General features: G+C 35.2%; 2 long non-coding RNA genes across 2 annotated transcripts; both read right to left on the reverse strand.

The window, feature by feature from the left end:
* Window positions 1-435: 435 nt before the first annotated feature.
* LOC121951989 lies at window positions 436-3321 on the reverse strand. Its single transcript, XR_006106413.1, has 4 exons — window positions 3114-3321; window positions 2796-2894; window positions 2602-2654; window positions 436-1171 (listed from the first exon to the last, which is right to left on the reverse strand). It is a non-coding gene; the product is annotated as an uncharacterized LOC121951989 (long non-coding RNA).
* Window positions 3322-5622: 2301 nt separating this feature from the next.
* Window positions 5623-8233, reverse strand: LOC121951170. The gene is made up of 3 exons (XR_006106385.1): window positions 8156-8233; window positions 6824-6910; window positions 5623-5723 (listed from the first exon to the last, which is right to left on the reverse strand). It is a non-coding gene; the product is annotated as an uncharacterized LOC121951170 (long non-coding RNA).
* Window positions 8234-12580: the final 4347 nt, after the last annotated feature.

Consider the following 12580-nt stretch of genomic DNA (forward strand, 5'->3'; position numbering starts at 1 on the left):
CAGTGAACATAAACCAGCAGCTTCACAGAGTCAGTGTCTCACGGTCATACGAGGTACGATTTAAACTGGGAAAGACTGAATAAAGTTTGATTCCACAAATCAGTGTAACTTTCATGCTGCTTGTTGCAGATGTGCTTCTGACTGCGGTGGCCAACACAAAAATGTGCAAGAAAAACCAACACGAAAACACAAATGGCCCTATCCGGAACGAGGGTTTGGTTTGTCCGTGGGACCTGCTCCCTTTGTAGATATAAACAGATCATTCTAAGGTAACGAAAAACAAAACAGTTCTTATTCTCAGGTGACTATGAACTAAGAGCTAAATCCTAAATACTAACCTTTATGCACACCATTGATGTACATAGTTATATTCCACCACTCTGCTTTGACTTTTAGATTAAAATACACAGAAATAGTGAATAAATGCTTTAAAGACTTTATTTAGTTTGCAACAAAGTACACAAAGTGAAGTATTACTTTAATTTAACAGCACTTGGAGTGAAATCACTGTCATTATTTATTCTAATAAAATCTGTTATAAATTCATCACAGCATCAGTAAAAGCAAAATTATTTAAACCAATGCATTTTATGGAACAGATTTCAAACAATTTAAACCGTAATTGAACAAAAGTGTAAATCTTTTGTTATGTGATGTTAATTTTCCATCTGTTGTCTTGATTTCATTACTAATAAACTACAGGGCACAACCTGCAGGGCACACACACAGTCAGCAGGTGAAAGATTGGATGGATGAACCTTTTATTTTAAATACAAACATCTTGTTTTTTGTTTTTTTTTAACAGTTTTTATTTGTAAACAAAAAACAACCCAAAACAACATTTAGATGGTGTGTGCAGAACTGCATCCAGAGTAAAATCAACAAAATAAAACTTACTGTCGATATATATATATATATACTGTATATATATATATATATATATATATTACATGTGATGCAGAAAAAATGACGTGTCATAATTAATGGCATGGTCACTATGTTTTTCCTCTTGTGCAGAAGTAATGAGGAGTGTTGACTTAGCATTCACGATGCAGAGTTCATGCAGTGATTGATTTTTTCACCAAAATGTCAAAGCAAAAGAGAAAAGCTTCCTTGAGAGGATTCAGGTTTTCATGTCTGTCATCAGGTTGGTTTGGTATTCTTGTTGTCACTGACAGAGAAAAAAAAAACAATAAAAGAGCATAGAAAATACCAGTGTGTTTGTAATGCAGCAGTTACATCATCACCAGAATTTTGTTTCTGTTCAAGGCAAAAAATAAATGTAGCAGTTTATTGATTAAATAAATGTTCCAACAATTGATTTTGTTCTTTTTTCTTTTTACTTTACATTATGATCTCAACCTTTGACAATACTCATCCTTAAAATATGAAGCATATTTACTTTATTTTCTCCAAAGCCAGCGACAGAGGATTTGGTTTGTGATTTAAAGGGAGAAATTCAACACAGTTCAATGTTGTTAAAACGAAACAGTAACATCCTGTCTTGCTCTGTTATTTATCGCAGGTACCTGAAGGCAGCACGATCAGCAGCGTGGGACACTCCGATACTGAGCTGTAAATCTGACAAGTGCATCTTACTTGAAAAAATCTAGGAAACTGATTTCACTGAAAAAGGTAAGAAAATTTAACTATTAGTCCTATGTTGTGTTTGTTTTTATCCAATTGTTAGGTTTCCTTAAAAATTAGTTGCGTTTATGTAATTCTGTGAAGTTGTTTCAAATTTAAATTGCAGTTAAGTTGTTCTTTGTAAGTCTTAACAACAGATGTAAACCAAATCTGCAGCACAGAAATGACATTTACAAGATTACACTAAACACATAAGAATGTTATAATTTACCTTTGCTCAATACTCATTTTTACTGACTGGTGCTTGCTTGAACGCGTCACAGTGTAACTCAATGCAGCTGCTCTGTTCCTCCCCTGCCGATTTTAACACAAATTAGTGTTTTTTTTTTCATTTTCTCCCCTGATGATGACTTTAATCCACTATAACTTTGGCGTTACACATCAAAGATCACATCGTAATTTTGTTCAGACTTTGATGACTCACAAATTTTTTTTTTTTTTCTTTAGCGTACTCACTAGACGGCTGCCCATATTTCCTATCTCCGCCACTGACTCTGACTTTACTGAACAGCTGAAACATTGTCACGACTAAAAAAGATTTTGCATGTGGTGCAATTAGAATAAAGTTTTGATTTTTTGCCTTTTTTCAAGGATAAACAAAAGTAACTGACTGCAACCAGCAGAATACAGATGTATAGCAAAATGTTAACACTGCTGTTTTCGCAAACCATGTGTGCACAATAAGTAGAGTTTGAGGGAATTATTTGGAATTATTTATCTTGGGCAATCCAGCAACAGAGGGATTTTGTATGCTGTAAAACCCTCTGAGGCAAATTGTGATTTTTGAGATTGGCCTTTATAAATAAAACTGAATTGAAACTGAACCATATTCCACTCAGTCAGTTTCCTAGATTTTTTTAAAAAGTAAAATCAACTTATCAGATTTTACTGTGTACAGACTTGACCTCGTTATTTGTGAGTATTATTCTTTTCTCACTAATTTGTGGTAAATACCTTTATTTTCTGGTGTCAGTATCAGGAGGGGCAGCAGTCGGGGCAGGCTGCGACTGAACAAACAAATAATCATGAACTGATGTTAGCGCTGCGACTGACACAAAAACAAACGTTAGACTGCCTCCTCAATGATGATAATCTTTAGCAACTCTTTCTCGAAATGAAGATAAAAAATTGGGTCAGTCTTGTCTTACCTGTCCAAAAGGTGAACAAGCACCCTGCCTAAACCGGCAGTTGGGAGCTCGTCGTTTGGCTCTTTGTCCGCTGTTTTCGTGCACACTTACTCTTTCCATCTGTAACAGAATCAGGAGAAATGACAAATGTTTTATGTCTACAGCTCTAATTCATACTTGTATTGAAAAACTCTGTGCCATGGCCCTTAAACTGCAGATACAAACACACAAACAAACAAAATCATGTTTCACAGCCCTCTGTCTCTCTCACCAACATGTTTGACATTCAAACACAGACACAAATCAAAGAGTTTACAGCTCCTGCATTAATTTTCTTACCACATCTGGAGACAGCTGTTGCAGGTCGTCTCTCACCACAGCGGCTGCGTCAGTGGTCGTGGCGGCTGTGAGGAGACACAACAGGAGCAGCAGCACAGTTTTGTCCATGACTGATGAGGTTTGAAACACACAGATCTTTATACACTCACTGCTGACTGATCACTTCCATGTGGACAGTGAGGAGGGAATTCTTGGTGATGCACAACCTGAAACGATTTCACAAATCAAATTTCATCAGAACATTGTTTTCCTGAACTCTCTGCTGCCTTCTGTTGCAATCCTTCCTTTGACATCAGGAAATAAACTGTGTGCCAGCAGCTTCTTGGGAAAAAAAATGCGTTGATCCCCTGAGGGAAAATGTGTTCATATCACATCCAGAATATGATAAAAACCAGGATAACTCAAGACAGGGACACTTGCATGTGAAAGTGTACGTGATGTGTTGATGATGACAAGTGTTGCGAACGCTCGATACATTACTTGTAACTTTCCACTTAATTAACAGTGAAAGTTAAGCTTAGAAATTTTGCTCTTAATTAGAAAAGTCATACTTTTTAATAGTGACCCTATTTTGGGGGAAGATGCACATTTTAAAAGCAGTACTCTATAATATACAATCTAGAGAATCTTGTAAGGTAATGATAGCTATATTATATGTTTTATTACTGAATATTGGGGAGTTACCATAATGATGATGGATGAATAATGGAAATACTGTGATACTATTTGGAAATATCATGTTAATGTTAATTTGTGAGCACCATGCTGATATTTGCACGGGCTATTTTGATTTAGAATATTAATTAAAATTAGTCTACACTAAAAACTACTAATACTACTACTGCTACTAATAATACTATTTTTATTTATAAAGCACCTTTAAAAACAGAGTTTACAACAATGATGGGGATGTTTTGTTTTGTTTTTTTTTTTATGTACAGAATATTTGTGTGTTTTTAAAATAATTTTATATTGTTTCATTTACTACCACTTATACTGAAATTCTTGAACTGTTTTTAAGATGCACTTTAAAAATGAGATCTCGATCTGAATGGGACTTACTGAACTGCGAACACTTCTGCAATGTCTGAGCCAAAAGTCTGCTTTCAGCTAAGTTTTGATTATATCACAGTGAATATATTTGATATTTTCACGATATTTAATTTTTTTTCAGTTAACCAGAAAATACTCCCATTCACACACTTTGCAGCCCTAGTGGTGATATAACGCAGAGTTGAAGTTAAGGAACATTGAATTAAACTAAAAATAAATATAGTAAAATCATTGAAAGTTTGATTGGCACCAACCTGGCAAAACTTGAGTTTTCATTGGTGGAGGGAGTGCTGATACCCAGTTTCAAAGTTAAGCTACCTGCTACACAATCTGAAAATAATCCATTGCAAGTAACATAAATCATGCATTTACATATTTTTTTTTTTGCAGATTTTAGCCTTTTTTTGATAAAGATACGGTGCAAAAGGTAAAGAGAGAGAGAGGGGACACCACACAGCAAAGGGCCGAGGGCGGATTTGAACCTACGGCCTCTGCAGCGAGGACGCAGCTCCTGCATATTGGGGTGCTCGTTCTACCAGGTGAGCCAAGCTTTTCTAGCATGTCTAGATGTATGATTACTGTCATATAACTGAACCTAAATGCACTTTTTTTTGATTGGATGTCTTTCAGCCAATCAGAGTGTTCCACATCATCTTAAGTGGACTGCAGTAGAGCCACGCCCCCTTTTTTAACAAGCATGGACAACCGTGGGGAAAAGAAGAAAAGGTAAGATACATTTTTATCTTTGAATTATATTGTTAAAGTACATAATTTGTGTTCAAAACATTCATCTGAAGAGTTCACAACCTCTTTGCAAAAACAATTATTTGTTCGAAATAATTTTGTTTTGTCAACTTTAACTAAACAAGTGAAAAATAATCCTCCAGAGAAAAGCTTCTTCTGCGTATTGATGTTTATCAGAAAGACGTTCTTTCATATAACAGCATGCACAGAGTGATAATGGTGATGGTGGAAGCTGAAGAGATGATGCACTCCATGTAGACTTTCATTTAAAAACAAATTTCTTTGCAACAAATCACACAAATGAACTACTGAAAAAAAATGAAGGCTGACTGGCTCCATCTCGTGGTCACATTATGCAGCACATGGAATAGCAGATCAGATATAAAATGTATAAAATTTTAATTAGTGAACTTCTGGGGTGCTGGGAGTTCAGATTAGCTTAAGTTTGTGTTAATGAGCATATTTCCCGAAATGTCAAACAACTCCTTTAATATGACAATCTCCAAAAATCATAATCTGCTTCTTTTATCAAAAACATATATAGAAAGAACTCGTTGAGCAGAGTACATTTCTCATATAGAGGTGATTACAGTGTCAAACAACAAATTACAACGTTGTGCACAATATCATGTCAATTAATGCACTTTTACTTGATGACATATTTCAACAATTTAAATAACAATTCAAGAAGAGTATTTCCTGTGATGAGATCTGTTCTTGGGTTGATTTGAGCACTCAGGTCACCCAGTTGGTAGTGAAATGGAAACATGGTGCCAGTATACTGGACCAGCATCCATCAAGACACTACTGGATCTACAGAGAGAGAAAGAGAGAGAGAGAGAGGGGCAAAGAACTATTAACTGATAAAACTACTGAAACACAGAAACTGCTGAAAATACTAGACCTGTGGAGGTTTATCGTGGTTGGTTTTTGCAGAGTTTTCTTCGTGTAGCTAAACTGTCTCTACCTCACATGCATGGCACAACCTCTAAGTGCGACTTTTCTTTTTGTCATTAACAAAGAATAAAGTGAAAATACAAGAATATTTTGTCCATTTTTAGCAATAATCACTCAAAAATCATGACGGCAAAGTAGCGGTGGGTGATATATTGAATATACTAAATGCATCACAGCTTTTACAACTTTGAATGTATCATCCCAACTCGTCACATGATGCGGCTCTGTCAGCGACCTTCTGTGTCTGCTTTTGGCGTTTTAGGTATCCTTCTGCGTCAGCTGTTAACCGTCCGGGATGCAGTTAACGTGATGTCAACAAATGCACATGGAAGGATGACGTCATGGTCGGATGATGCAGCCAGTTACCAGGATGTCAACAAATGCACATGGTAGGATGACGCCGCTCACAACAGCACATGGCAACCAACAAAGACCGTCACGATGGCTAAGATTAGGCAACTTAGTAACGGACAATTAGGTTTAGGCAAAAGAGGCATATGGTACAGGAAGTGAACTCCGGACTCCCGCACGAACGTCTATTTGCTGTGGGACCCACCCCGTATCCTACGCGTACTTGTCCTTCTTGTATTAAGTTGTTACTGCCAGCGTTATTACGTGATGCTATCCTTCAGCGTTTCATGTGCATGCAACGCTGTCCAATAGCGTTGTGGTTGAACACAGAAGGTGGCTTTTGGCGTTGCATTCGTACGCCGAAAGCACTGACAGTGCGGACGCATTTAGTGCATTGCTATATCGCAAAAAATATCGAACACATTTTGAAGCTATATCACCATATATTTCAAGCTAAGACATGCAAGAAAAAAACCTAAAATAAAAAAATGATTTTATCTATTTGTGTTGAAAGTCTATGTATGCATGTAAATCACTCAAAATAATAATTTACAAAATCACTATTTTTCTCAGCTTGTCTCTATAATAATATAAATAAGTTTTACCGGAAAGCCACATGCCCCAACTTTGTAAGAACATCCTGCAAAGGCCTTTCTCTTCCTTGATTTTTGTGTTTTTGCCCCTCCTTCCACCTACAGTAAAACAAAAAGAGTATTATTATAACACAATGCATTATTTAGCATTATTATGCATTATATATTTAGATCGACATTAGCACCAGCATAAGTACTGGCTGTACTGGCTATTCTTCTTGGAGTACACACATAACTTCATATACACATACAACAAAATCACAGATAAACACAACAAACAAAACAGCTCATCTGGTCGGGTTGACGTTGAGTACGGAACAAAATCTATTTAAAAAAATGATGCCAAACACAAAATTATTATTCAATCCTAATTCCTAATAATTCAGCGCGGCCTCGACTTTGATCTTCACAGAAATAAATAATAATTCTTAATAAATATAAAAACTTTACTACCTAATCTTGAATACTATATTATTCATCCTGTGCGTTCACACATTTAATTCTAATTAAAGAGGATTTAAAAAAAAATCACTATTTTCCAGGGGGGATTTCTACTATCATCCAGTTATGTAAATAATTCCTACACCTAAACATTTATGGTCCCTAAAATATTTGGAGGTACTCTTTGGACAAAAATTTCAAATGATCCTTAATATTCCCTTGAAAATTATGCAATGGCAATGAATGATGTTCCATTATACACTTTAAATTTGTAGTCTTTGTCTGTGGCGGAGAAAGCATTTACATCCTTCACTGAAGTAAAAGTACTAATGACACTTTGTAAAAATACTCTGTTATAACTAAAAGCCTGCATTGTCACTTAAGTTAAAGTAAAGGAGATATATTTAAGTATTAAAAATAAAAGTACTTGTATTTGTGAAACTGGAACCATGAAATGTTTTTGTATGAAAAATAACAAAAGATTATCCAGAATAGTTTCAGGTTCAGCTGTCTCTGTATGTTTTTCTGTGACATGAGCAAAAAATCTTACTTTACAAAGTAACTATATAAAGTTTTTAAATAGTTGTAGTTAATATAGTGAATATATAAATACAGTGAGTTATACCTTTTTATAGGACATGTGCTTTCTTAATAATTAACCCTTTAAAACATGTACAGACATCACTTTGCTTGTACTGCCCTGAGGAGTATTTAAACCCTTTGAATTTAGTTAAGTGCCATGAGTTTATTACACTCAAATAAAGTAAGCACCTCAACATCTGTAATTTAAGTAAATCTATTTTTGTTTTATATCTCCCCACAAGAAAACGTGAATCAGTCAACCTTTAGAAAAGCTCGATGCATTCAGTGCCCAGCAGTGTGTTTTCTTACCGGCTCACTAACCTGTTTTTGAGGACGGTCTCTCAGATCGGCCTCATCAGTAGACACGAAGGATGTGATGAGCAGGAAAACCTGCAGACACAACACGACCAGCAGCACGGTTTTGTCCATGACTGATGATCTGTTCTGTGTTCAGTGGGACTAAAGTGGACAAAGAGGACACAACAAACATGATGTAACATGATGCCAGCCATATTTCAGCGCTATCAGCAAGATGCAAGTCATTATCAGTGAGATGCTGGCTGATTGTGAGTGTTGATAATCAGCAATGAGCTAAAACGCTGACAGACAGTCAGGATTCGAAGAATGTTTAAGCCTTTAAGACCTGGATGGAAATCAGTTTTCTTTTCTTCAGTTTTCTTAAGTAGCAACTTTAAAAGATATGTCCCACGCATTGAAAAAAACAGCAACAACAAAAAAAAAAAACAAACAAAAAAAAAAAAAAAATATATATATATATATATATATATATAAAAAAAATATATATATATATTTTTTTTTTTTTTTTTATTTTTTTTTTTTTTTTTTTTTTTTTTTCAGGTAATTTTGTTGTAATGTTTTACTAATTTCTGTGCAAACGTGATGCAGTTAAGCTACCAAATTAGCATGTTAATTTTCTAAAATCACACCATCTGCTCCAACATGCCCGTCTTTAAGGGGGCTGCACGGGGCTGAGTTTAAGAGCGACAGTGATGATACTGCTATCACCCGAAAAAAGAAGACCCGAGTACCAACCATGTCATGTAGATTCTCAGTAAGGAAGTGAAATAACATTTCAAAAGGAAAAACAGCAAAGCCATTTCACAGGGGTCCTTTGACCTTTGACCTCCAAATATCTGAATGAAAATGATTCATTGGGTACCCATGAGTGCCCCCCATTTACAGACATGCCCACGTTATTATAGCTTTGCTGTCAGTTGATTCCTAATCAAGACGTCAAGAATTGCTTCTTTGTGTTAATATGGACTTCATAACTGTGTTGTAATGCAAAATAATGGAATTGAAAACTTAAAAATGTGATTAATGGCGATTAATTATAGAAATTCTGTGTTAATCGCAGTTTGAAAAATGAATTTGTTTAACAGCTCTAGTTCAAAGAAATAGAAACAACTAAGCGCAATTCTTTCTCTTCGTGTGGACTATGATGGGTGCAGTCAGACCTTTCTTCAGCGAGATAAAGGTGTGAGACTAATACAATAGGACAAAAATGAGGAAGCATCACAGAAATTGTGCAATATTTAGAAGTAAAATACATGATATATCAAACTGCTACCTCTCTGTCTAACACACCCAACCACACTGACTGTTTTGTCAACTCATTATGTTGTAATATGAGGCAGAAACTCCACCCAAAGATTAAAGATTTATCAAAAGATAGTGTTACCCAACTTTTACTTGATATTGCCAAATGCTGCCGCACCATTGTGCTATTAGAGTACAGTGGCACAAAGCTCAGGATTTTAACAGCTCTATACTACATGCTGTCAGGTTTATATTATGATATCATTTCCTTGTGTTTATGGTCAATTTTATGATCAGTGTCATGCGACTTTATTACTTTTAGCCTTATGATTTCAGGTTGTCCATCCTTTCGTCTTTCTGTCCGTCCAGCCGGCCCGTTGTTGTGAACGAGAAATCTGAAAAATGCCTCGAGGGAATTTCTTCAAATTTAGCACAAACGTTCACTTGGACTAAAGGATAAAGTGATGTAGTGGTCAAAGGTCAGGGGTTACTGTGATCTTGCAACTAGCTATTTTTTTGTAAACTCAATATCTCAAGAACACGTCGAGGGAATTTCTTAAAATTTGGCATAAACATCCACTTGGGCTCAGAAATGAACTGATTAGAATCTGGTGCTCGGCAGTCAAAGGTCAAGTCAAGGTGACTCATTAATCATGTTTTTTGCTTTGTTATGCAATACATCTCATCAGTTATGTTCACAAAATATAAATTTCAGGAGGTTTTCCACATACTATTTTTAAGAGGTACTTCATTAATTAAGGATATTTTGAGACAGAATGACAAAAATGAATATATATATATATAAGTAAGTAATGTGCTTTAAAGCATAGCTCTATTTATTGATTTGAGTGAATTATTTCTGAAAACTAAACAATGTTTTATTTTTGCTCACAGCAACAGTCTGTTTACATTGGTTATTGTCATTTTCACTTTAAGACAATTTCTGCGTTAATATTCTTTGTTCATTGGACTGGACAGAAAAAAAAACACATAAAAACGTATCCTAAAAAATGCTGCTAATGACTTATGAGTGCATTTAGATTAGAAATCCATCATTGTTCGTTTAGAAAATGACTGAGTTCTGAATGGGTATTTCAGGGTTTCAGATCTTTAAGTTAGGTGCTGATCTTGTGTTATGTAAAATTCAATACTGGTTCAATGCACATCTATATCTTCTGAGGTTATACTTTCAGTTTTGTTACTTTTAATTATTACTTGAATTTTTGGCCTTTGTTTTGGTTTTGTGTGGGCACAGGGCGGCCATGCCAAAGACAATGAGCTGCTTAAATTAAAATGTTAATCTTCAATCAGTTTGTAACTACTCAGAGACCAGCTGAGAAACAAGACACAGAGAATAACAAAAACATTTGATTGTCTTTAATCTGAAACCGTTTTTTATTTTGATAAGACTTTTGGTGGACAGCATAAGCGCAGCAGTGACTAATGTAACTGTTGACAGCAACAGCGTTTGAGCATGAACACCAGTTAACTCCACTTTAAGCAGTTCACTAACAGAGCCATTTGCTTTAACATAACGACAGCAGCGTGTATGTGATGTGATGCAGAAGTTACATGATCACCAGAAAATTCATTTCCACTGAAGTAGCTCATGATTTCTGCAATATCATGACATTCCTTTGTTCATTATACTTGGGATCATTCATGTCGCCGTAGAAAATCTTTGGTCTGGAGACAAGAGAGAGACTAAAAAAATAAAAAGAGGTTACCCAAAATAGCTTCTCGATGCACGATAATATCGGCATGTCATCGGTATCAGCTGGTAATGTGATGATTTCTGCCAATATACCAGTACAGGTTATAAAACAAACACAAATTATTATTTATTTATTTATTTTATTTATTTATTTATTTATTTATTTATTTATTTATTTATTTATTTATTTATTTATTTTTAGCCGGATGCTGCCCTTTGAGGTGTGTCCATCAGGAACCTTCATCATTAATCTCAGTCTTCAAAACAAAAACAAGGTTGTTTTTTTTTCTTGTGGACTTTCAAGGGTTATTTCCACATAATGGACATCTTGTCGGGCATTATCTCTTAGGTATTTCATGTCTTTTAATCAAGCATGTTGTGTAAAGCCGATGTGTGTTCACATGAGGAGTCGCTCACCTGCGGGGACGACGAGGGGGAGGAGTGATCAGAGGTGGCTGGATAGTTTGATCAATAGTCAGATAGTGTGACTGCTCAAACGAAGGCTGTTGAATAATTTTATAAGCAGATCAGTTCCACAAGTTAATTACAAATATCCCAGCATTCAGAGCTATTATTGATATAACATGCTCTGCCAACCAATAATGAGCAACTTAAAATATTGAAATCTGACACTTAAAGCAACTGTTTATTTAGACACAATCTGGAAGGTTTTATGTAAAATGGAAGTGGTCTTGCCATTGGAGCTCCTGGAAAACAAGCTCCTAGGACTTCGCCATATATGGCATGTCTTTTCTGTCTGTCTCCATTTTTTCTCTCCACCTGTAACAAATGAGAAACGTCAACTCCCAACGAATTTATGAAATCCAAATTTCAAATTCAAACAGAACAAAAGCTTTCAATCATGCTTTAGATTACAGCCTCCACAGTGTGAATATTGAGTACATATTGGATATCAATGAAATCCTGGGTACTTATACTGAGACGAATATGGAAATACAAGGAAGATTTTTAGGTATAATAAGTTGTGTTTAAGAGAGACTATATATATCACACAAAGTATTTTGCAACTAGTATTTAATAGCTATGGGCCACTGTAATATTTTTACTGCAAGCATAGATTGCAAAAAGAATAGATGTGGCTGCCGTAACGTCACTCATTGGTTTGTGGACTGCCATTTTTAAAAATAGTTCCTCACAGTTGTCATTAAAGGGGAAAATGGTAACACAGACTGCTTTTGAACCAGGTTGTAAACATTTTTTTCATTTCTGCTGTAAAGTTGGACATTTTGACAAAGAGGTCAGTGGAGATTTGCTCGCTTTTGAAGCCTCAAGTGGACACTGAATGAAATTTCGTTTTTTGCACATCCATGTTTGCTTAATTTTTCGGCAACAAAAATAGAAAAAAAAAAAAGACAAATAGTGGAAATATTGATTTTTTTTGTGGTTTCTTTTCTTCCTTTTTTTCTTTTTTAATGATATACTTATATAAAAAATACTTTGTAAAATAAAGT

This window comes from Plectropomus leopardus, chromosome 12, assembly GCF_008729295.1.
Source record: "Plectropomus leopardus isolate mb chromosome 12, YSFRI_Pleo_2.0, whole genome shotgun sequence".
Classification (NCBI taxonomy): domain Eukaryota; kingdom Metazoa; phylum Chordata; class Actinopteri; order Perciformes; family Serranidae; genus Plectropomus; species Plectropomus leopardus.